Source organism: Sorex fumeus, unplaced genomic scaffold, assembly GCF_029834395.1.
Source record: "Sorex fumeus unplaced genomic scaffold, SorFum_2.1 ptg000035l, whole genome shotgun sequence".
Classification (NCBI taxonomy): domain Eukaryota; kingdom Metazoa; phylum Chordata; class Mammalia; order Eulipotyphla; family Soricidae; genus Sorex; species Sorex fumeus.
Window position 1 is genome coordinate 21,430,928 of NW_026606092.1, and position 25,722 is coordinate 21,456,649.

The window sequence follows — 25,722 nt, forward strand, 5'->3', positions numbered from 1 at the left end:
ATTGTATGCCATAGAGGAAGGAAAAGGGATGGAATGGGGGGAGGAATATTCGGGATATTTTTGGTGGAAAATGTACTCTGGTAGAGGGATGGGTGTTCGATCATTGGATTACTGAAACTCAATCATGAAAGCTTTGTAACTGTATCTCACAGTGATTTGATTAAAAAAAAACAAACTCTTGTATAAAACAAACATGATAACTTGTGGGTAGAAGAAAATTACTTGCAAAGGGAAAAGAGAAGTGAGCAAATTAGAAAAGAATGATATTGTGGAAATTAATAATATTCCCAATGACTGCTGGATACCGGGTTTAATGGAATGCAATTAGTCACCAAATTGAGTTTTTTTTAAAGATATATCTTGTTTTCACTCTGAGAATAATCAAATGGATTAAACACAACCAAGGGCCACTGATTTTTCTTTGAGCTTTCTCCCATGCCTCACTCACCCTCCCCTGTCTAAAGTTGTCCCCTATTAGATACTCTGGCAGATCAGGATACTGAAGAGTGATGCAGGAGGATGGAGGGTAGGGAAATAACTAGATGTCCAGTTTGACCCACTTAGCACTGCTGACAGTCAGACAAAATCCAGACCAAATCTGACCTTGTCGACTGGTGAGACTCCTGGCTGACAGTAGCCCCTGGGTACTCCAGCAGGGAACTGAAATGGGTGGGAATAAACTTACTTGAAGCTTGTGTTGGTGATTACTTACAAACCTCAACAGTGATATTCACAAGGAGTGACTGCATTTCCCGCTCTGAGCTCTCACGTGAGGTTTTTATTTTTTTTTTAGTGAAACACCATGTGGTACAGTTGTTGACCATACAAGTTTTTGTACTTTGGTTTCAGTTATACAATGGTTGAGTACCCATCCCTCCACCAGTGACCATTCTCCACCACCAATTACCCCAGTATCCCTCTCACCCCTCCCATACCCCCCATCCCATCCCACATGTGTGGCAGAGCATTCCCTTTTGTTCTCTCTCTCCTTTTGGTTGCTGAGGTTTGCAAAAGAGGCATTGAGTGGCAAATATGTTTGGTCTCTAGTCTACTTTCAGCATGCTTCTCCCATCCTGGGAGGATCCTCCCAAAACCCTTTACTTGGTGTTCCCTTCTCTGTCTGAGTTGCCCTTTCCCCTAGCATGTGCAGCTGGCCTTCAAGCCATAAGTAAACCTCTTGGTACTTATCTCAACTATTCTAGGATGTTAGTTTCCTATTTTGTTACTTTATGTTCCCCAGATGAATGCAATCTTTCTGTGTCTGTACCTCTCTTTCTGACTCATTTCACTTAGCATGATATTTTCCATGTAGTACCACTTGTATGTAAATTTCATGACTTTGTCTTTTCTAACAGCTAAATTGTACTCCATTGTATACATGTACCAAAGTTTCTTTAATCAGTCATCTATTCTCGGGCACTCAGGTTTTTTACAGATTTTGGCTATTGTGCAGCAATGAACATAGCAATACAGTCTCACATGAGATTTCTATCATTTCCTTTGTCTTCTTAAGACCCCTTTTCCTTAGCAAATGGTCCTTATTTACATTTTACCTCTGGAACAAGTATATTCTCATGAAATCCCCTCCTTTAGCGTCTATGTATACAATACTCCATGTTCATATGAATCACGGCGATGGTTTTTATGAACTAGAGGTAGTAAGAGTATAAAGTATCACAAATGTGTTTGTAGAGAGTGTGAGGTGAGAGGCAGTCTGGTGAATGGGTTTTGCCCTATCTAAATAAATATCTACCAAATTTACCACCACTCCTTAATAGATTTAGGAAAATGAGAAAGTCCACACCAGGAGACCTTACATGCCTTGTCTTCATATTTTGGCTCTTTCCACTCCCCTTTCACTCTCATTCAATTAACAATGTCACAATGGACAGTGGCATGCATTTCAATTGTGCTTATGTATTTAATTTACAGTGTGCTGGATTTTAGAAGGGACTTGCAACATGAGAGCAGTTTTGTAGGAGTGATGGGGAGGGAGAGAGGTTGAAAGGCGGGAAGCAGAACATCAGTGGTTCAGAGGGGCAGTGGGAAAAGTTCTTGTCTTAGACAACTGACTCTCTCAGAAATTTTTGGCAAGGTGCCTTCAGTATCCAATGGGCAATCAGGATTTCCACCCCACCCCCAAAAAAGTAGGAATAGAGACTAGAGAGATAGGACAGTGGAATGGAGCGCTTGCTTTGCATGCAAGGGAGCTAACCTTGGTCTCTAGTGTCTCATAGTTCACTGAGCGTTGCCAGAAGGACCCCACAAGCACAGAACTAGAAGTAGCCTGTAAGTACCATCAGATGTAGTTCAAAATAGAGAAAATAGAGATATAGATAAAATTTTGGAGAACGTTTCAAGAAAAAAATACAACCTTTGAAATACCCTTCCAGGGGCTGGAGCGATAGTACAATGGATAGGGCATTTGCCTTGCATGCAGCTGACCCAGGTTGATCCCTGGCATCCCATATGGTCCTTCAAGCACCACCAGGAGTAATTCCTGAGTGCAGAGCCAGGAGTAACCCCTGAGCATTGCTGGGTGTGACCCAAGAAAAGAAAAAAAAAAGAAAGAAATATCCTTCCACGCAGTCTGGAATAGCTTATTTAGAAAAGGTTTGGAACCATCTTTTAGCAGGCTAATCAGCTGGGATAAACTAGCTAATCAGCTAGGAGAAACTAATTTGAAAATCAAAGTAAGCCACAAACAATTTCACTTTGTTTTGTTTTAGTGCCACGCCCGGTGGTACCTAGGTTCTGCGGTCAGGAATCTCTCCTCTCTGTGTATAAAGCAAGCACACTACCCATTGTACTATTGCTCTGACCCAATTTCACTTTTTTTCACTCTCTTGAATAACGATTTTAATAACTGGCCCTGAAGGAAGAAGTCCCATATCCCTTAAACTAATCGTTTATGAAGACTTCCGTTACGTGGTAAACTTGTATAGCATTACATTTTATTAATGTAATGCATACTTAAGTTTTAATATTCATTGTGTGCCTACTTTGTGACACACTGGGCATTGACAAGACTAGTGTGTGAGTGTGGTGGATAAGGTATGTGCATATGGAAGGGGGTAGTTCTGGCAGGAAGTGTAGAGGAACTGATCCAGGTTTTTTGATTAATTATTTATTCTAATAGTGTACTGAAAGGAAAGGTAATAAATGAGGAAAAGTGTGAGCCAAAGAGGAAATGGAGAGTTTTATATTAGAGTGGAATTTTTAATCCATCCTTTCCAGCCCCATAAAGACAGCAAGATGGTATCAGGTGCACAGATTTCATCAATTCTGACTGTGTGGCGGTTGGAAGTATTTGGAACACTAATTTCTGACAAAGAAGCAGGAAGAAAGGGAGTCCAGTAAGAATAAACGTTTAGTCGAAATGTTCATTTCTAGAAAGGAGAATAAGGTCAGAGCTGTCGAGAAGCCTGGTTTGCACTGACCCATTAGTGAGAGCTAAAGAACATATCTGGGCAAAGATGGTTTTCTGTATTTTCACACTTCCTCTCTTGAATTTGCCCCTCAGGCATCTATGCTCACTTTTGGTACTCTCAAACCTGACTTTTTTGGAGGAAGCTGCCTCTGCTTTATCATATGGTCTTATTGGATCTGCTAGTTTTATGGGAACCTGCTGAGTCCTTGCCAAGGGATCGCTGGTGTTTCTCAACCTTTCTTCTGTGTTCAGCATAGCAACTTGCTTTCTTCCTGTGATCCCCTATCCTACCCTTTAGCTCCCTAGTCTCATGCTGTGATTCCCTATTTACTCAACCTTTGCTTGTAGCACCCTTGGACTATCCTGGGAATCTACAGGGGACCAAATGCTCCAAAACTCCCTCCCCTGAGAGAGACACTGGTGTAGAACAAGACTGGGAAAATCAGTCATACTAGTTGGTTGACAGATGTAGCTTATTCACCACAGTGGCAGTATTCTGAATAGACTGCCTGTAAGATTCTGCTCAAAAGGCCAGAGAGGTGGTACAAGGGTTAAGTAGCTTGCTTTGTTTGCATCCTACCTTGGTTAGATTTCCAGAACCTCATAGTCCCCATACACTGCTAAGAATGGCTTTAACACAAATAAGCAGATAAAGTTAAAATAGAAGACAGAGAAATAGTAAAGTGTTAATCTATAGTATAGGTTGCCTTGCATGCAGCCAACCCCAGTTAGATCCCTGATATTGCATATAGTCCCCTGAGCACTGTAAGAAACAAGATTCTCCTCAATAGTACGCTCCAGAATATCTGAGTCCTGTCTTTTTTTTTTTTAATCTCAAGCTAGGATTTAAACATTTTTTTCCCAGTCATTTACTTTTTTCAGGGGGAGTAGGGGAGATACCTGGTTATTACTCTTGACTCAACACTGAGGGATCATTCCTGGATAACTCAGAAGACCATATGTGGTGTTTGTTGGATAACACTGGGCTGTCCTTGCTTCTCTTGCAGGGAGCTTAAGGTTTACTGAACAACTTCTACAACATTGCAACTGAGGCACACCCAATTCCATCAGGCACTAATAATCCAATATTGCCTTTTTCTTTCCTTTATATCATTTTCAGGGTTTATTTAGCAATCCCCTTTTCTTGCAAACACAGGAAGACAATTGATGCTATGCTGTGTAACATGGGAGTTAATTGACTCCAAAATAATATTTACTTCTGGACAGAAGTCTGTACTTACTTGACTTAAGCCTCAGTTGTCCTTAGTTCCTAGTACTCAAAGAGTAGGGTCCTGACAAGGGACTGGATGGATCCAGGGCAAGCTGTGAGCTACCCAGGTGTCTACATGGGCCAGGTCAAATGCCATAATACTTAACTATAAGTTAAGGGCATCGTCATGGACAAACTCTGTCATAACCTCAAAAGTAGTAACTGAATAAAGACCCTGCTGGGGTTAGTAAAGACTAACCTGGCCTGAGGACTATGGTCTGGAATATATAGCGAGATGTTCCCAGGAAGAGCCAACCTTTAGCTTAATATATCTCTTATTCTGTTCGTACAAAATGACATTGCTAAGAAATGTTATAAAAAGTGAATTTACTATGACTGTTTAAATGGATTACTAACTGAGGAAAGGAGAAACTATGTTAGTACCCTGGGTGGAACCCTGTCCTTGTGCGGATCTCCTCGTAATCTGGAGTGCTGAATCCTTAGATGAGATTTTGTCCTTGAGTTAATCTCCTGAAGGAGAGGCTTTATATCTCTTTATTATGATGATACTATTCAACCCCACCTTAGTATCTCCAACCTTCATGATTTCTACATAACTATGCTGTAAGGGGAGGGAGGGAGGGAGGAGGGAGGGAAGGAGAGAGAGAGAGAGAGAGAGAGAGAGAGAGAGAGAGAGAGAGAGTTATTGAAGATGCTGGAGATGCTGGGAACTAGACAGTGGAACTAGCCTCTGGGAAGGTGATGCTGAGAAGGAGATGTTGAAGATGTTGAAGACTAGATATTGGAAACAAGAAAGTCGGGACTAGATACTGTAGATACTGAAGACCAGATGCTGAAGACTAGATGCTGAGGACTAGATGTTAAGGACAAGAAGGTCAATGATGAGATGTTGAAGGCCAGGAGGAAAAATGAGACTTTGGAGACTTTGGAACTCGAAGGAGAACCAGATGGCGATGATGACTGGAAGTTGAGGACTATTTGACTATGAGACTACTTCGAGATGAGGAGGAGATATAATGAAGTAGAAAACTTTAAGGTCTATGAGGAGACTAAGATGATGGAACTCTGATGATTAGGACTATGACCAAAACTATGACTACAGACTGCACTGTAAAGAGACAGATCAGACTACACCAGGGAGGAGAAAGAAATAAGCCGACTACCAACCAGCCAGGGGTTCTGTTCCTGTTTCGCCATTTCCCCCATCCTTCGCCCCTTGTCTGGCTTGGGGAGGTGGCTCTCGGCCACCGAATGCTAGAGTCCCCTGCGCGGGCCCACCACACCTATTTTCTTTATTGAAACTTACAGTGCTGGAGATCAAACTTGGTTTGGCACCATTCAAAGCAATCAGACAACCCATCTTTTATCACTCCAGCCCCAAGTCACCTACTTTTATATGTGTATGTGCTTTGTTCATCATATTCTTTGACCAAAGTTGCTGCTCTGTATTTTCAAATAAAGGATCCTAGGAAAACCATCTTAGAATTACCTGGGAAATTATTCGGTGTACACAGATCTAGTTTATAAATTCATTTTTCAGGGGTAAGTTGCAGTATTTTTACATTCTTAAAAATTTGGAATTGGAGCAAAATTTAATTCTAATTTTTCTGGATCATGCCAATTGCAAGGCAAAAATTGGAAATGGTATAAGATTCTGAATAGCATACCATGCCAGAGAAAGGCATAGGCAGGGTCCCAGAGATTTGTTAAAAATAACCTAATTCAAGTGTAGGGTTTATTTTGCTAATTGAGGGCATGTCTTTAAAGGAGAAAGTAAAGATATATATTAAACAAGCAAATGTTAATCACTAACCTGCGATGACATAAGTGTGGGAGAACAGACATTTTAAACATACTTAAATATACTTAGATATGATCATTGCATTATGATTAGATAAGAAAATTTTTGATGTATTCTGTAGTATTTATACCATGGCATCAAGACAAGAATTTCTTTTGAAACAGTTCAGCAATAGAAGCAATAAAAAAATAATAAAGTATGGAAAAGTATAACAGCTTTGATGGCTTCGTGCAAACCCTTTAGAGTAGCGTTCTTCTTTGTGAATGTTTTTAGATTTCTGAACTAATATGTTTAAAAAAATAAATCTAAAGGTGAAATACCATTAAGAAGTTAGTTCTGGGGGTGGAGAGATAATAAACCAGGTAATACACTATCTGGGTTTGATCCTGGCACCCATTCCCAACTCTTACCCACATTACCTCCCCCCCCCCCCCGCCAAATGTGAGTTGTATTGCTGCCTGTGGCTCAGAAACAAACCAACAAAAAACGTTAATTCTTCTGAGTCAGAGAGAACTCAAGGAGCTGAGTACTTGCATTATATGTAGGAGGCCCAAATTCTACCTCAAGAAGTGACCCTAGGGTATTGAACCTGGAGTAGACACTGGTCTATTATAAAAATGAAAAGGTATCAGATTACCTGCGACTTATCGTCTTTGTTTTATCATTGACGATTAAAATATTTTTTAAATAAAATAAAACATAGCCTTTTAAGTTCACATTTTATTTATACTGTTTTTATTCTTTAATAGAAGCAATCTTTGAAAACAAAGGTCACATAGAACAAAATGGGTTGCTCTCCAGACTATGAGAATGTCAGTATGAACAATTATTGTACATAAATTAGACCAGAACACTTCATTCTTTTGCATGGGCACGGCTAATATAGTCCATCCTCTTGATTTTTGCAATGTTTACTACAATAATGAACAATTTGGTTAATCTGCCTATAAAAATTGATTTTGTTTTTCCTCCAATATTTTGTACTAATAAGAATTTCCCTTTAAAACATAGCTGGTTCTGCCTCATCAACCTCAGACTTTCATTTTAGAGTGAATCTTCTAATTATAAAACCATCCAGAGACAGTCTGGACAAAAAAAGGACATTCTGGTTAACAATTAACAGAAAAGAATATAGAAGTCTGAGTTTATTCCAATATATGTCCTCCTGTCCCCTAAAAGTGGGGAAACATTGTAAGTTAGTTATATCATTATTAGTTGTGTCCATTTAAAACACTCAATACAGTCTTGTTCTTTCAGTATGTAGAGATAAGTGTCAGTGCCAACAACTCACAGAGGAATAATAATAGTTTCTGTTTAGAAAAAGTTCAGATAGTTCTATGCAAGTAAATTTCAGAAGCAAACAGATCTGAAAAGTTCTGATGATAGCCGACAGCAATTGGCATTTTCTCAAACATTCTGCTAAAAGAAAAGAGGGAAGTTTGATAACATCAAGATCTGCTTCCCTTTTGTAAGATTTTCTTAAATCATAACTTCTTTTCTATAGGAACAAAAGCAGCAAGGTCCTATTTCAAAATGGGTGCAAATAAATACTAACTAGATCTGAAATGATTTTAATAAGCCATTTCATATGGCTCTTCTCAACTGCAGGGATGTTTGTAAGTCTTTTCAAGAATTACTGCAAAGCAATAGGAAAGTTAATATGTTAGGTAACTTTCCCCAGCCAATTTGGTCTGAGAGTTTAAGGGGAAGGTGATGTATTTTAAAACAAGAAATGTTATTAAGTTACTGTGCTCATGGGAGACCCAAACTAGAGTTACAGTGTGTTTTGTTTATTTCCCCCTTGTTTCAAAAGAAGATTTGTAGCAACTATACCATTGGTAGAAAGGGTCTCTGGAGTGCTTGACAAACCCACAAAAGGATTGTTTTTTCCCTGCTCCTTCCTTATGTGAGCATGTAGCTCTCAAACTGATTTTTGAAATGGTTCAATGCTGGACTAGAGCAATAGCACAGTAAATAGGGCACTTGCCTTGCACATTTTCAACACAGGTTCAATCCCCAGAACCTCATATGGTCCCTTGAGTCTGCCAAGAAGTGACTGCTGAGCATAGAGCCAGGAATAAACCCCGAGTATCTCCACTGGGACCAAAAAAAAAGGAAAGGAAGGAAGGAAGGAGGAGGGAGGGAGGGAGGGAGGGAGGGAGGGAGGGAGGGAGGAAGGAAGGAAGGAAGGAAGGAAGGAAGGAAGGAAGGGAGGGAGGGAGGAAGGGAGGAAGGAAGGGAGGAAGGTGGAAGGAAGGAAGGAGGAAGGAAGGAAGGAAGGAAGGAAGGAAGGAAGGAAGGAAGGGAGAGAGGGAGGGAGGGAGGGGAGAAAGAGAGAGAAAGAGAGAAAGAGAAAGAGAGGAGGGGGGAGGGAGAGAGAGGAAAAGGGAGGGAGAAAGAAGAAAGAAAGAAAGAAAGAAAGAAAGAAAGAAAGAAAGAAAGAAAGAAAGAAAGAAAGGGAGAGAGTGAAAGGGAGAGAGTGAAAGAAAGAACGAAAGAAAGAAGAAATAAGGAAGGAAGGAAGGAAGGGAGGGAGGAAGGGAGGGAGAGTGAAAGAAAGAAGAAAGAAAGGAAGGAAGGAAGGAAGGAAAGAAAGAAAGAAAAAGAAAAGGATGCATTCAATGAAAAACACCAGTTTGTGCTGTCAGGAGTAAATCAGCAGAGTGTACATCAGTGACTTCTGGGTCCCTGTGGAAGTCTTGGGCCTCTGTGGCAGCTGTTCAGCGCTCCCTCCCTCCCTCCCTCCCTCCACTCAAGACTGATTCATCCTCCTCATAGGTGCTACAGTCAGGTATGTGAGGGCTGCTCACAGTAGAGTGAATGTGTTTCAGCACTGCACATATCTGGGAAGTAATAAATAAGGACTATAAGTGGATAATGAAATAGAAATGTAATTGATGTGCTTAAGGAGTAAATCTTAAGCAGCAAATACATAATCAATCTGCTATTGATTGGCAATGAATATAGGGGCCCCATTCATCTGAGACTCCAGAGCATAGATTGTTAATGAAGTGTGGTGAGAATGGAGAAGAGAAAAGATTATGGGTATGGTAAGGACAAATACATCTGCCCTAGGCATGAGATATTTTCTCTAGGTGCAGTAAGCTAAACATTTTCCTAATTTTCCTTAACTTTTTCCTTTTAGTTGAGGGCAAGAATTGGAAATAAAGCCAAAACTACATTACATAAGGAAAGTGTGTTTCTATCATACGGTTTTCTAAGTGATTTTAAATAGTCTATTGTACTTAGGCATATTTTTAGAAATTGTGTGCTCTTCATTCCATTATTCCATTGCTGCTATTTTAAGGTCCAAAATTTATTTATTGATTGATTGATTGACTGATTGATTGCTTTTTGGGTCACACCCAGTGATGCACAGGAGTTACTCCTGGTTCATGCACTCAGGAATTACTCCTGGCGGTGTTCGGGGGACCATATGGGATGCTGGGAATCGAACCTAGGTCGGCTGCGTGCAAGGCAAACTCCCCTACCCACTGTGCTATTGCTCCAGCGCCCAAGGTCCAAAATTTAAAAGGGATAACTCTGCAATTGTTAAAAGGCATATAGAAATCAGACTGTGTTCTTAGGGTAAGCATTGCTAACACCACCAAGATCATTCAGCTTTTTAACTGATAAAGGATTATAGCCAATTATTAAGAAATTTCTTAACAATCCTGTTGCTTTCTGGCTCAGTTCCATAAAATCCTGGGATACTTTCTTTGGGAAAGATGGTGCTCCCAGGAATGCAGAGATAAGGGAAATTTGCTTCTTAATGCACAATTCCTATCCTGTCAAACATTAGCACTGTCTCTGCTACACCTATAACATGTACAATTTATGCTAAGAATGTCTAGACAAGGTAAGTAATACCTTCTTGATAATTTTTGGTGCATATAAATTCAAAGGAGAGACTGTCAAAAGGGCAGATTTGCAGGCTCTTGGAGTGTGTTCATTGGGTAGACCTATTTATTTGCTTATGGATTACTGCTATTTATTCAGCCACTGATTAGGCTAATTGAATGGTGCATGAACTCCACCCTCCTTCCCCCCCCCCCCATTTTTTATAATTTTATTTATTGAATCACCATGAGAATAGTTACAAAATTTTCGGGTTTAAGTCTCAGTCATACAATGAAACACCTGTCCCTTCACCAGTGGCCATTCTCCACCACCAAAACCCCCAGTATACCCCCATCTCACACCCTCCCCCTACCTGTGGGACAGATGATTTCCAAATTACTCTCTCTTTACTTCGTTCACATTCAATATTTTGACACCAGACCCACCATTATTATTTGGGATTTTACCACAACACTCAGATCTGTTGAAAAGGCAACAGTAGACAATTGTTTTCTATTGCTGGTTATGAATAACATATGATGTCACGTGGCTGTGCAATTTTGAAATTCCGAAATTTTAACAATTAAATCTGGAGGGATTTCTTGCCAAAACCTGCTGGGTTCTGAGATTTGTTCCTGAGTCTCTGGGATCATGGCCACAAAGCAGCTTGATAAGGAGCCAGAGAGGCCGTTTGTGGGCAGCGACTAGGGGTTTCATTGGGATGGGGAGGAAAGGGCTGACTCCAACCCCATCCCGTGAGGCCCTCAGGCCTAATTTCCTTTTTTTTCCTGCTTATATTCATTTATTGAATCACTGTGGGAAAACTTACACAGGTTTCAGGTTTAAGTCTCCGTCATACAATGATCAAACAGCTTTCTCTTCACCAGTACTCATTTTTCACCACCAAGAACCCCAACCCCCCTCCCACCCCTCCCAATGCCTGTGAGGCAGATGATTTCTACTTAACTCGTCTCTACATTGATTACATTCATTATTTCGACAAAAGATGCACCATTATTGTTTAGAATTCCCCGCCCCCACAATCAGAACTGCTGAAACAGCATTGTGCAATACTTTGTTTATTCTATAGCTGGTTATGAGAATTATATAATATTGCGCAAAGAGACAGATAATTACGAGATTGGTTTCTGTGTGTCTGGTGTTATGGCTGTGCAGGAGAGCCGCTTGTGAGGGGCAACTTGTGACCTCGGTAGAGTGTGAAGGACGAGCTGGTACCGCCCCCTTTCCCATGAGACTGCATTTGCCCCATCACTGCAGGCTCATACCTGGCTTTCCACTAAGTTCTGAGGGAGCGGCCACCTTGTTGCCAGGGAGGAAAAAAACACGGAAGGGAGCAACACCCTTTCCCTTCTGGGGAGGCACGGCGCTGTAGTTTAATGCATGGTCCATTCAGTTTTCTGCCACAAGCTGCCGGGCTCTGGACTAAGTCCTTTTGCCTCTGGAGCCATGGTCATGCAGGAGAGCCACTTGTGGGGGGCAACTCGTGACCTCATAGGACGTGAAGGATGAGCCGGTACCACCTCCCTTCCTATGAGACTGCAGTTGCCCCATCACTGCCGGCTCATACCTGGATTTCCTATAAGCTCTGAGGCGGCAGCCACCTTGCTGCCGGGGGTGGGGGGGGGGTGGGGGGGAGACATAAGGGAGCAACACCCTTTCCCTCCCGGGGAGGCATGGCACCATAGTTTAATGCATGGTCCATTCACTTTTCTGCCTCAAGCTGCCGGACTCTGGACTAAGTCCTTTTGCCTCTCAGGCCTAATTTCTTAACATACATGTTTTCATTAAAAAAAAAATTCTGCCTTCAGATATGAGATAAAAATTATCAGTATTCCTTGTATTATTATGAAAATTTTTAAAAATCATGTGGAAAGTCAGTGTGTTTATAAGCAACCCCCTCTGCACCTCAAGGGAAGCTATTCTGCCCTATTGCCCTGGAAAGTTGGACAACTATCTCACTAACCTGTTGTTGGTTCAAAAGAAGCACTGGAAATGCCCCTCTATGGAGAATCATATTAGAACCGGGCTGGTCTCTTTCACTTTCTCAAGTTTTCTTTCTCTTCTGTCAATTGTTTTTGTACTTGACTTGGAGACAATGGTATTAAGGAAAAAATCGTGTTTGCTTCTCCCCAAAGCTCTTTCTTTTCCTCTCAGACTATTCTGAAGGCTTCACGAACATAAGTTGTTATTCTTTGAAGAGATAATTAGAACAAAAAAAATTAGATGATAATATGGGTGATTTTAAGTGTAGGCATGCACAAAACTCCTTGAAAACCAGGTCGTGGTATGCATTCTTATTTTAGATTTGCCCCTGTTAGCGTCCTCTCAATAAACAGGTGCATACACTTTCCAAGCTGTCACTGTTGTTTATTTAGCCTGTATGCTTCAAAATCTACTGATGGATGATACCAAACCAGCTTGAGGCTGTACTTTCAGAAATCATAGCCTTGAAGGTTTAATGAGACTTTCTTAAAGTGTAGTCCAATGAGTTTATTAGAATAGGAGCATATCTCTCAAAGATATCATAAGAGTATCACATTTGTATGTTAATTTTAGTTCAACAAATAGGAAAAATGATTATGAGTAATAGCTCTCAGCTTTCAGATAGTTCTTTTCATGTTCAAAGTGCTTGACAAACATTAATTAAATCACTGGCAGTCAAATTAGATAAATATGTTCTCTGTATGTGCGTAGTTGTACCTTCCATGCACAAAGTCTTCTAAATCACGTCATTGCAGATCAAACATTTTTTTTGCCATCTGAACTTGGTTGGTTGACACTGTTTCTAAGCAAGAGATAATTACTGGAAGGGCTAATCATGAGGAGAGATTATGCAAGCTTTCTTTGTTTTTAAACAAAAACATGAATTTATCCTTGATAAAAGGTACAGAATGAACCACAGTATAAAATGTTCTCCTGTCTCTAGGCCAGAAGGTAACAATGATAAAGCAAATTCCCTTACATTTTAGTGCTGGGATAGCTAAGCACTAATTTGAAGAGATCATTTTATCAACAGAGTGCATTTTATGCTTCCTGGGTTACTGATGCTTTTGGCCTCTTTAGCACCAAAAACAAGAAGGCTTTTCAGGCTAAATATGGTGTTGATTTCAGCAATATGGTAATTGTTTATTAATGCTAGAAATCTTGGTCACTACTGACTTGAGAAGCATTTGGGCCAGCAAGTTAAACATAGTCAATTTTGTGATTATTTTTAGACTAACTTACAGTTATTTTTCCATCATTGAATTTAATGAAGTTTTCCTATCCATCCCAAGAGATGAACGACTCCCAGTGGACACAAGACAAAGTATATTCCAAATAAAAAAAAAGAGTGCTAATAGCATTTCTTTCAATAACACCTAACAAATTAACACACTCCACCCACCTACATCAGACAGTTGGGAGAAGGCATGCACGTGCATGTGGGCAGACAACTTAGCCAGCGTCAGATTTGGGTTCCTTGAGATGCTCATGATGCAGAGCTACAAATGAAGGGGACATAAGTCTCTCCATCCCCCCTTGTCTTGCCAAATTAGTCTCTTTCCAGGGAAAAACAGAACCTGTTAATTGGCGGTTGCTGAACAAAAGACCATCGAGTTTTACCAAGATGCTTGTTCGAAAAAGTTTTGCAAAGTATCACCTGGAATGACAGTGACTGTTTGTGTGCACCTCACAGAATGATATTCTCTGTCTGTCTGTGTGTCTGTGTGTCTGTCTGTCTGATTTGTTGTACTTTTGGTTCTCAGGCCATATCCAGCAGTGCTTATGGTTTACTCTTGGCTTTTTGCTCAGGGATCACTTCTGGCAGTACTTGAACGACCTTATACAGACCAGGGAATTGAACCTGAGTTAGCAGAGTGCAAGGCAATCTTCTTAACGCCCCCTCTCCTTTTTTTATTTTTTATTTTATTTTATTTTAAGGTAAGGTAAAGGTAAAGGCCCTCCCGTTGATCGTCGATTTGCTCGAGCGGGCCCAGTAACGTCTCCATTGGAGACTTTGTTGTTACTGTGTCTGGCATATCGAATACTCTCCGTAGCTTGCCGGGCTCTCAGAGAGGGGCGGAGGAATCGAACTCGGGTCGGCCATGTTGGCCGCTTGTAAGGCGAATGCCCTACCGCTGTGCTATCGCTCCAGCCCTATTTTTAAAAAATTTTTATTAGTGAAACACCATGATGTACAGTTGTAGACTTACAAATTTTTGTGCTTGGGTTTCAGTTATACAATGATCAAGTACCCATCCATCCACAAAAATTTTGTGGAGGGATTTTCCACCACCACGGGTTCCAGTATCCCTCCCACCCGCCATTCCTCCCCCCCCCACCCCCCCCCCCCCGCCCGTCCCACTCTGCCTCTGTAGCAGGGCATTCCCTTTTGTTCTCTCTCTCCTTTTGGGTGTTGTGGTTTGCAGAACAGGCATTGAGTGGCAATCATGTTTGGTCTATAGTTTACTTTCAGCATGTTTCTCCCATCCTGGGAGGATCCTCCCAACACCCTTTATTTGGTGTTCCCTTCTCTATCTGAGGCCGCTTTTCCCCTAGCATGTGTGGCTGGCCTCCAAGCCATGGAGCAAAATTCCTGGTACTAATCTCGGCCACTCTTGGGTGTTAGTCTCCTATTTTGTTACTTTATGTTCCCCAGATGAATGCAATCTTTCTATGTCTATCCCTCTCTTTCTGACTCATTTCACTTAATATGATGCTTTCCATGTAGTACCACTTGTATATAAATTTCATGACTTCATCTTTTCTAACAGCTACATAGTACTCCATTGTGTAAATGTACCAAAGTTTCTTTAATCAGTCATCTGTTCTCAGGCACTCAAGTTTTTTCCAGATTCTGGCTATTTTAAAGAGTGCTGCAATGAACAAACAAGTGCAGATGTCACTTCGACTATACTTTTTTGCCTCTCTGGGATATATTCCCGGGGGTGGTATTGCTGGGTAAAATGGGAGCTCAATTTCTAATTTTTTGAGAATTGTCCATACTGTTTTCCAAATGGGCTGAACCATTCAGCATTCCCACCAGCAGTCAAGGAGGGTCCCTTTCTCACCATATCCGCGCCAGCACCGGTTGCTTTTGTTCCTTTCGATGTGGGCCAGTCTCCGTGGTGTGAAATGATATCTCATTGTTGTTTTGATTTGCATCTCCCTGATGATTAATGATGTAGAGCATTTTCTTATGTGCCTTTTAGCCATTTGGATTTCTTCTTTGAGAATTTTTCTGTTCATTTCGATGCCCCATTTTTTAATGGGGTTGGATGTTTTCCTCTTGTGGAGTTCAACCAGAACCTTGTATATCCTTGATATCAACCAATCTATGTGCATGCTTAGAAGCCTGATTGCTGTGAGATCTCTCTTCCATAGTAACAAAAACCTGCAACTCAATGTCATTATGATGATGTAAAAACTACAGCACATCTGCTTTATTATTTATTTATTTGGGGGTTTAGAGCCACACTAAGTGGTGCTCAGGGCTTACATCTGGCTCTGCAATCAGGAATACTTCTGGTGGGCTCCAGCAGTAATGGAGCTGCATGTGGTGCTAAGGATTGAATCCAGATTGATTGACCACATACAAGTCAAACACCCTTCCCACTGTACTATCTCTAGCCCCAGCTCATCTGCTTTAGATCTGACTGGTGCCAATAACAGAACTACAGAACTAATAAGACACTTTTTGTTTGTTTGGAGGCCACACCCAGCAATGGTCAGGGATTACTCCTACCTCTGTGCTCTCAAATCACTCCTGGTGATACTTCAGGGATCATCTGTGGTGCTGCAGATCAGATCTGAGCAGGCTATGTGTAATGTAAGCACCTAGACCCTTGTACTCACTCTCCAGCCCAATGTTATACTACTTCTACTTTAATATGTCTAGTCTCCTTCAGAATCTCCTTTTGCACCAGGAATTGAAAGAGTGGACTCTATTAAATTTAGTGAAGGGATTTGTTGATATGACTAATTTGGGGACCAGACAAACATGCAATGATATAAGTTTGTTCTCTTTCTAATATAGAGATGAAAAATTAGAGCTGAAATGGTTAGATGGATTAAAAAATTTAGTAGTGATTGCTCTCACATGTGGGATATAAAGAAACATAGTAGAGGAATAGCTAAAAGACCAAATCAACAGAATCTGAGAATTGGGCTATGGAATTGAGCTTATCATGGCAGTCAGGTATGTTTGTGTGTGTGTGTGTGTGTTCACATGTGTGTGCACGTGTGTGTGTGTTTGTGTGTTGCCCGTGCTGGGAGTGTTGAAGTGGGTAGGGAAGTGAAGACAATGGTGGAGGAAAATAGACATTCTAGTGGTTAGACATACTATTGGAACATAAAATTTGTGACTAAAATAAATTTTTTTTAAATGGTGTCCAAAGGTAAATGATATAAAATGTAAATAAAATGCACAGATGTTTTGCACATTGTTTTGAATTCTACTGATTCTTATACAGTTAACTCCTCCTTCTTGTAAAGTTCAAGTCCTCACTTCCACCCACCCTATGGAAACTTATTCCTAGATGGTCACATATGGCATATTTTCTGTTGATATACTAGTTTATACTTTTGGGGGAAGAGGGTTCCCCAGCATTGTTCAGAAGGCCCTAAGAACACTCATGGCAATACTCTGCCTGACACTGGGAGCTTGACAGGTGGCTCAGGCTTAATGATGGGGTGCTGAGGGCCACACTGGTACTCGGGAATATACTAGCTTGTTATTATTGTGGATTCATCATTACTCTTATTTATTTCCTTCGTTTGGAACGGTGAGTTGACTGTTTCCAACTTCTACCTACCCTCCCCCATGAATATCCAGTGTTTTGATCTTGACATTTTCTCTTCCTTGCTAACCTTGCCCCCAACCTTGTCTAGCTCACTTCACGTCACCTCCTGTCTCCGTTATCTCTCAGACTTCCATCTGGTCTTTCAGGTTCTAATCTTTCCTATTTCTAATCCAGAATGCCAGAATGACTTATCTTCCAGATATCTATATTTTAATCTGACCTCTAAATCCCTCCTACCTACATGTCCTTGGTGAATGCCCCTCCCTGTTTTATCTCCTTTATTTTCCTCCGGCCCTTTACACTCTGTAAACACTGGTCTTTTCCAGCTCAAAACAGAAAGCCTGACCCCCATCTCAAGGCTCTTCACCAGCTCATTCTGGCTCATCTGTCCTTCTGCGTTGCAAAAGTGAGCACTTTTGCATCAGCAGGGTTAAAAGGATGATGCGTCATGGAATGGTTTCTCTCATTCTGGTCACTCTTTCCATGTTCCTCAGGAAGCTGAACTTATTCTCCAGGCACTTATTGGAACATGTCCATAATTTGCTTTTTTTCAGAACCCTTATCACTATTTGAGAGTTGCATATTTATTTGTTCTTCTCTGTCGCTCCCAATTGCAATGCAAGCGCCACGGAAAAGCTTTTTTATTTTACTGCTTATCTTTAGAATCTAGGACAATGTTTAAAGATGAATGAAAACTTACTGGAAGCCGAACACTATAGACCATCTATAGTATTTGCAATATATTCAACTCTGGTCTTCACTATTTCTATAAAAACACGCTTTACAGTCCACACAGGTTTTCCCTCACTATTCACCCTTGTCATTTATTCTCTATTGTGTCAAAAGCATTGACCATTTTTTTCCCCAGTCAGATTATAAGCTTCTGAAAGGCAGAGGCCTTTTTAATACTTTTCCAGCCCTCTAGGCCTAGTAGAGTGCTAAACAGCATTTGGTATGTATTTAACAAACACTTATTGATTTATTTCTGACTGTAACATTATCTACTGCACCACTGAGCATTTTTACATCAGCAGGGCTGAAACGGAAATAAAAATAGGTCGACCATAAAACACCAGCATAGGGCCTATGACAGGGTGAGCGATTTCATTCTTAACTTTAGTGTGATTTGAGTAGCAAACCAAAGGTTTCTGGAATGAAGATGTGATGACTAGGGTGGCGGGGGGTCTAAGGAAAATTTCTTGTTTCCTTTTGCAGCTATAGCTTTTTGAGTGAAAATCCTCTTTCAGCTCTAAGGTGCTACGGTCTATGAATGTTTCTACTAAACTGCTGCAATCATTAAGTCATCTTGGTCTTCTTACTCTCCTTTGACTACTCTGTATATGCAGTTAACTCAAATCTCTTCCTGAGGAGCATTTACTATCTAATATTGTTTCTAAATTTTATTGACCGTTTCAGACCTGAAAAGGTTATTGTTCGTACCTCTCTATTCATGGTAAGTCCTGCAGAATAATTATTGTTGGATAACTTCTGTTGGATCATGTAGAGATTTCTCAGGTTCAAATTAAGGACCTCTGTCAAAGAGTTGACCCTATCACTCAGCCTGCTTTTCTGCTGTTCAGAAATAACCCCTGTGTTTTGATTCATCTGTATCTAACACTTCCTCTCTTGTTCTTGGCTTAATCCAAATTCCACCTTTGCTTTTTCTGTACTTTAAGAAGTCTTTCCTTCAATGCAGATAAAATGAAAATGAGGTATAATTTCACATCATTGAGAATGGCACACATGAAAAGACTGGAAACAACTCAGGGTACTTGATGCAATATTGTTTGGCTCAGCTTATATGAAAAACAGTATGGAGATTCCTCAAAAGAGTAAGAGTAGAACTTCCACATGACCCAGTGATTCCACTTCTTGGCATTTATCCTCAGTACAAAAACATTAGTTTGAAAAGATATGCATAACTGTGTTTGTTACAGCACTTAGTACTCTAGCCAGGATATGAAAATAACCCGAATATCAATGATAGATAAAGAACTTGTGGTACATCCACACAATGGAATACTACACAGCTGTAAGAACAGATAAAAATCATGCAATTTACTGCAGTGTGAATGGAACTGAAGGATATTATGTGAATCAAAATTGGTCAAAAGGAGAAGGAAGAGAGACCATTCAGTATTTGGATGATCTTTCTCATTTTGGGTACAGACAAAATAAGGGGGTGAGCTGTATTGAACAGTGACAATCCCTTGTCCTTGGATACCTAAAATGTGGCTGATCCCAGTTTGATCCTGGCATCACATATGGTCCCCTGAGTACCATCAGGAGTGATTCCAGAGCCAGAAGCAAGCCTTGAGCACTACTGGGTATGTGTGCGTCACCCTTCATCATCACTCCAACAAAAAAAAAACAACAACGAGCTAATCTAAAACAAAACAAAACCTAGCAATAGGAAGGTGATGGGGCAGGAAGGGGGATGGGTGGGGAGTAAATATATTGGAGGTGACAGAGGGACAGTGGTGAAGACTCTTGAGCACTTTGTTGGTGGTAGGGTACAATAATTGTCTACATCAAACCACAAAGAGAAACTGTTCTGTTAACCTAATCTATAATAACAAGGTAAAGGTAAAGGTAAAGGCCCTCCCGTTGATCGTCGATTTGCTCGAGCGGGCCCAGTACCGTCTCCATTGGAGACTTTGTTGTTACTGTGTTTGGCATATCGAATACTCTATAATAAAAGAAAAAAAATCCCAAACTACAGATCCTTTTAATTTTCATTTTTTAAATGAAGACACCACGATTTACAGAGTTAGTCATAATTGAGTTTTAGGCATATTACGATTCAGCACCCACCCCATCACCATTGTCAATTTCCCTCCACCCTTCCTTCCCCTGTTCCCTAAATGCCTTAATTGGCACATCTTAATATTTGGATTCTTAAAAAAAAGCAAAGCAAAACAAAAAAGGCAGTTACTGATTCACTGCTAATTGACAAAACTATGCATTTCAGGAGGTAGAGCCTTTTACCTCTGTGTATAAACCTCATATACTACATTACAAACAAGCCAAAATAAAACTTTTTTTTTTTTTTTTTAGTAAAGACAAGTAGAAAAAAATTTTTTCCCTTTAATTCACATGGATGTTTTCCAATTTAAGATTTGGGATGAGAGGTAGGAACAGTGGGTAGGGTGCTTGCCTTGCATGCAGTCAATTTGGGTTGGATCCCCAGCACCATATATATGTGTCCTTGAACCCTGCCAGGTCCCTGAGCACAGAGCCAGGAGTAAGCTCTGATCACTACCAGGGGTGGCCAAAAAGTTAAAAAAAAAATAAAAGTTTTTGGTTGAGGGGACGAGCGGGTGTGTAAGGTGGTGGGGGTTTGGGGGTGGAAGGATAGGCGGGGGTGGCGCCACCACATCCTGCAATACTCACCCAAGTGGATCAGGTTTCTGTGTTCAGGCAGGTGGTGCTAGGCAGAATGCTGAAATCCAGTACAGCTGGGCATTACCAGGGTCATCCCATGATACTTTGTGGTACACCACTGCTGGGGCTAGGGGGTGTACCCAGCAGTGCTTGGGGTGTTTCCAGAGCTACATGCAGAGGTGCTCAGGGAGCCTTGTGGTGCCAGAGATCAAAATTGGGTCCCTGTACATTCTAGGCATACAGTTCTGAGGTCCTCAGTTGATGCTATCTCCCCAGCCCATACAACTGAATATTTGTTAATGGCAAATTGTTTCTAATGTTTGCTTTCATTACCTCCCCAGAAATGCAGTGATTTTCTTGATGATAGGGATTTCATAATTCTTACAGTCACACACAACTCTTGGCACTTCCCAGGATAAATGTATTTGGTTGGGACATAGCTTCAAAGGCCTGGCTAGAATCATCTGCATTGCAAAGACCTTGACTGGGTAAGACGAACTTGTGCAATATGAATCCTTTAAACCCAGTGGGATGAAATGTCCTCTAACAGCAATACCTTCAGAGTTAATGCCAAGTTCAGTTTCATACATTAGGCCATGGAGGCAAAACTGCAAAGTCAATAATGTAGAGTAACTTCATGCAACACAACTAGGAATACTGGCTGGCAGAGTTAACTGTGCAAGCAAATTACTCTTTTGGTATTGTTTCCTCTGTAAAATGAGAAAAAAAATAGCTTCTTCATGATATGAGGGACTTGATAGCTGAATTATAAAATTACAGGATCTTATCTCTGAAGGAATACAATGGCAGTGATTGCCTTTGGAGTCTCTCCTATCCTTGCTTGGTCTGTGGGATGGGGCTTACTAGTTTCACGTACTAGTAATTAGGAACCCTCCCTTTCAGTATTTGGCATCTATACTTTTCTGTTTCCCAATTTGTGTTAAAGTGAATGGACAGATGGTTTATTAGGCTTTCAAATGCTTGTAACACTGTTGTTCAATTCAACAATGGTTTTAAACTTAGACGGATCCACAATAGTCAAGATTTTGTTTTGAAAGGAAGAGAGTTTTAACTCTTCAATTTAAGAGTAATACTGTTTACTCACATAATTTAAAGCACTTGCGGATCTAACTCCAAAGCTTTAATCTAATTCTTTATTTCGGTATGTTTCTTAACTCATGCCACTGCTTAACTCTTCCAAGTGAGTTTTAAAAATGAAGTTATTAGACTTTGTTGTACTTTGTTTGGCTGGGCCCAGATACATTGAACCCACAGGTCCCTTCCAAATAGAATCTCCCTCAACGCAGAATCAGAGAACTTTGAAGGTGAAAGGAAAAAAAGTCCTTATTTTAAAGACAAGGAAGCAGAGACCAAAAAGCTGAGGATGATCGTTTTACTTGAGGAGCTAAAGTGAAGTTAGGTTTCAAGGAAAAACGCTACCAAAATGTGTGCACTGCGCGCCGCAGTATAAAAATTCTATTCCCTGAAATTTGGGTCAGTTGGTACCAAATCGCACCAAAGAGAGTCCAGAAGCAACCGTACAAGTGAGAAAAACGGTCGCCCGGTCTTTGCTTCGCGATTCTGAATTACTCAACGTGAAGCGGGGATCGCGAACTGCAATCGCCGGCAGCACCCAAACTCCGCCAGAAGTTCTGTCTGGACAGAACATAACTCAGGCTCTGTCTGGACATAAGACGATTCACCTACGCACGGGTGCGGGTATCGCGGGGAGGGAAATCGGGGCTCGGCGCTGCTTGGCCCGGAGAGGTGCGAGCAGCCCCGCCAGGTAAGAGGCGACCGGAAGGCGCCGGGTCTGCGCCGGGACTCGGAGACGCCGGCAGGCGACTTGGAGGAACCGGAATCGGTGAGAAGGAACAGGCAGGAAACCTGCAACCAGCGAGCGGGCGGGCGTGCAAAGTCCTGCCCGAAGGAACGACTGGAGCGAGCGCTGAGCTCCGAGCGGACTCGGGAGCCGGGACAAGAAAGCGGAAAGAGCTGAAAGGCGGCGGACGGAGGTCTTGTGAAAAGGTGGGAGAGGGCGCAAGGAGATGGAAAAGATGGGGGGGGTGCAATGTCCGGCAGCGAGCAGGTGGGGAGCGCTGCCCGGGCCCGAGCTGGAGGCTTGCAAGCCCGAGCTGCCGGCACAGTCAGTCTGCGGCGTCGCGCCGCGTCCGCCGGGCGCGCAGGGGGCGGGGCTGGGGCGGGCCGGGGGCGGGGCTGGCTCCTGGGGGGCGGAGCTTGGGCCTGACGCGCGCAGAGCCGCGGCCACCGCCGGCCGGGAGGGGCGGCGGCGGAGGCGGCGGCGGCGGCGGCGGCGGCGGGGGAGGGGCGAGGCGTCAGCGCGTCGCCGGCTGGGCCGCGCCGGTGGCCAGGAGGGAGAGACAAGGAGGAGGAGGAGGTGAGTAGGCTCCGGGCTGGGGAGCCGCGCGGGCTGGCGGGGAGGCGGGGAGCGCGGCCCCTCCCCTCACCTCCCCGGCGCCCGCCTCGCGGGGCCGCGCGGCGCGGAGTTCCCAGAGGGGCCGCGGCGGGAGCGGCGGCGGCGGCGGCGGCGGCGCGGGGAGCCGGGGGCGGGGTCGGAGGCCGCGCCGGCGGGCCGCTTCCCGGGCGCACGCGCTGCGTTGCCCCGCTGCCCCGCGCTGGCTCCGGGGTGCCGCCCGCGATGCTTCCGTCTGCTGTCCGGGCCGGTTTTTGCGCGGTCCTGGCCGGGGTCCTCCGCGTCGCGCGCGCAGGCTTCTCGCAGCCGGGCGCGGCTGGGGGAGGGGGGGGGCGGGAGGGAGCGCGCGCGCGTGCTCGTGCGTGCGCGTGTATCCGCGGCGCGGGGAGCCGGGAGGCGGGTTCCCCATCGGGGCCTGCCGAGTCCCCCCTGCAGCGAAGCCGCCTGGGCGCCCCTCCCGCGCCCCCGCCGGCCTCCCCGAAGAAGGCAAAGCCGTGCTCGGCGGCTCCGCAGTCTCCTCGTTGCCCACCGGCTTCCTCCCTGCCCTTCTTCCTCCCTTCACTCTGCCCGGGATTCCTCGCGGAGGATCCCGGCCGAACTTCACTTGGTGGTGCAGGATCTAGACCGTCTCTTTGGGAAAAGGCACTCTTTTCACCTACATCTTGCAATCCCGACTTAGTAACCTCTCTGAAAATTAAAGAGCCGAGTGGCGACCATGACCACCCGATTGCACGTGGAGGCCCTGAGCGCCCCCTCTCCCTCCCTCCCTCCCCCCCCCCCCCCATCTCCCGTTTGGTAAAGTACAAGTTTGTCGAGCTCTGAGCTGTGGTCATTGCATTAGCTGATCTTTGTATCATTCTTACATTAGTGCCGGGAGCTATGCGAGGTTCAAAGGGCAGCTTGACACTTTTTTCCTTTACCTGGGTCACTGTTTGAAATGGAAAAGGCGAGGTGACGGTGACTTTCCGCAGGAGGTGGCTTTTTCAGGGTGCGGCATTCCCCCCCCCCCCACCCCCCCATGCTGGGGGAAGAAAGAGCCGGGCTTGGCTGGGGGGATTTGATATTCCCCCCCTCCCCCCAAGTTGGTTTCCAGGCTCCCCCAGTAAGGGCGCTGCTGCAAAGTTCAGTGCAGTTCAGTGGAGCCACTTTATTGGACCCTATTAACCTGCTTAACCTTCAGCTAGAGCGCGGCAGAGTTTGGTGTTAGGGACCCACCTACCAAGTGCAGTGGCGAACTTTAATGAGTGCATTTCAGGAAGGAATGAATTTTCCTTGGCTCCCACTCGTTTTTACGCCCTTTCCTTAGGATTTTGTATTTGATGATTCTGGTTTAGTAGGAGGGGCGGAGAATTATGGGTTAGATGGGAAACTTTCTTAGATGAAGTTGAAAACTGAGCGGGTGACATCCGAACTGGACCCCTGAGATTAGGTAGGGAAACGTGAATTTCAGAACACTCTTAAATTTGAGTTAAGATGGATTCTCTACTCCATTTTGCTTAATTTAAAGACCACCGAAGGACAGAAATTTTTGTCAGGGTGTAATGCAGCCACATTATTTTATAGAGAAGAAATTAACCAAAGTTTCTTGAAGTGATTTAAAAGAAACAGAACTATTTTACTGAATGAACTAAGATTTAAGTAGATAATTTTGGCCTCTCCAGTGGTTTCTCTTGTACCAGAATCTGTTTTTTGCAGTATGCCCTAGTGTGTGATTTCTTATCAGGTACAAATGATATGGCTCATTTTTAGTTGGGCCAGGCTTATATTCTGTTAATTGAAACATCACATCGTAACAAAGTGGAATTTAGTAATTATTTTTACCACAAAATATATTCTTGGTTCAGATAGTTTATGCAAATTCCTGGGAATTTACATTTTAAGAGTCAAACGCTGTGTGTAATCGCTGCCCCCCCCTCCACCCCCCCCCCCCCACACACACCCTTGACTTTTGCTCCAGTCAGGGCTGTGCTCAGCCTGTAGTCCTGATTCTGTATGCAGGGATTATTCCTGGTAGTGAAAGAGGAAGCCTCAGTTTCCCCTTGGCAGCTGGAGTGGTCCTATTTTTCATTGTCCCCATCCTACATTTTCAATACTCCTTCAAATTCCTGTTTTTTTTTTTTTTTCTGATAGAGGAAAAGTTAACAACTTTCCAAAATCATAGATCCTGCCCCAGACATTAGGTCAGAAGAAAGTGGATAATACTTTGGGCCCATGACCATAACCCAAAAGGCCCATGGCCAAATAGATAATCCAGATGTCTCAAACTCGCCAGACCACCCTGTATAATCCTAGCATTTTCTGTAAACATACTTGTCACTTGATAAGTAACAAAGAAACAGTTTATGCTACTTAGTTGTAGTCCTATACTGAGTTCCTTTGGGGCTGAGAGGTTTTCTTTTTCTTTCTTTTCTACTTTACAATAAATCTTTCTATTTCTAGCTTTCATTAAAATAACTTTTGAGCATCTTTATTGTTCAATATTTTCAAAAGTGAGGCTTTTGAAAATATTGAAGAACCTGGGAGCTGTGGACCAACATAGAAACCTGTCATCATTGTTCTTGCATTAATTGTGCTGGGATGAATAGTAAGATTGAAACATTATCAAAGCAACTACTACACTTGGTGCCAGGGATATAACCCAGGTGAGGCACATACAAGGCCTTACCCGCTGTACTGTTTCTGTGGCCCGGCTGTCTATAAATACATTTTGATACCAGAGAATATGTCTTAAGTATATAGTGATTGGACTACAGCATCATTAGGATTACTTTTTAGTGTGTTTCATATGGAAAAGTTCTG

General features: G+C 42.9%; 1 protein-coding gene across 4 annotated transcripts in view; it reads left to right on the forward strand.

Annotated features, from left to right (window-relative positions):
• Positions 1–22,824: 22,824 nt before the first annotated feature.
• GTDC1 (glycosyltransferase like domain containing 1) overlaps positions 22,825–25,722 on the forward strand; it is a 421,396-nt gene continuing 418,498 nt past the window's right edge. For all 4 annotated transcript variants that reach the window (XM_056117624.1, XM_056117626.1, XM_056117628.1 and 1 more), the window contains exon 1: positions 22,825–22,887. The gene's annotated coding sequence lies outside the window, so the exon portion shown is untranslated. The remainder of the gene's footprint in view (positions 22,888–25,722) is intronic.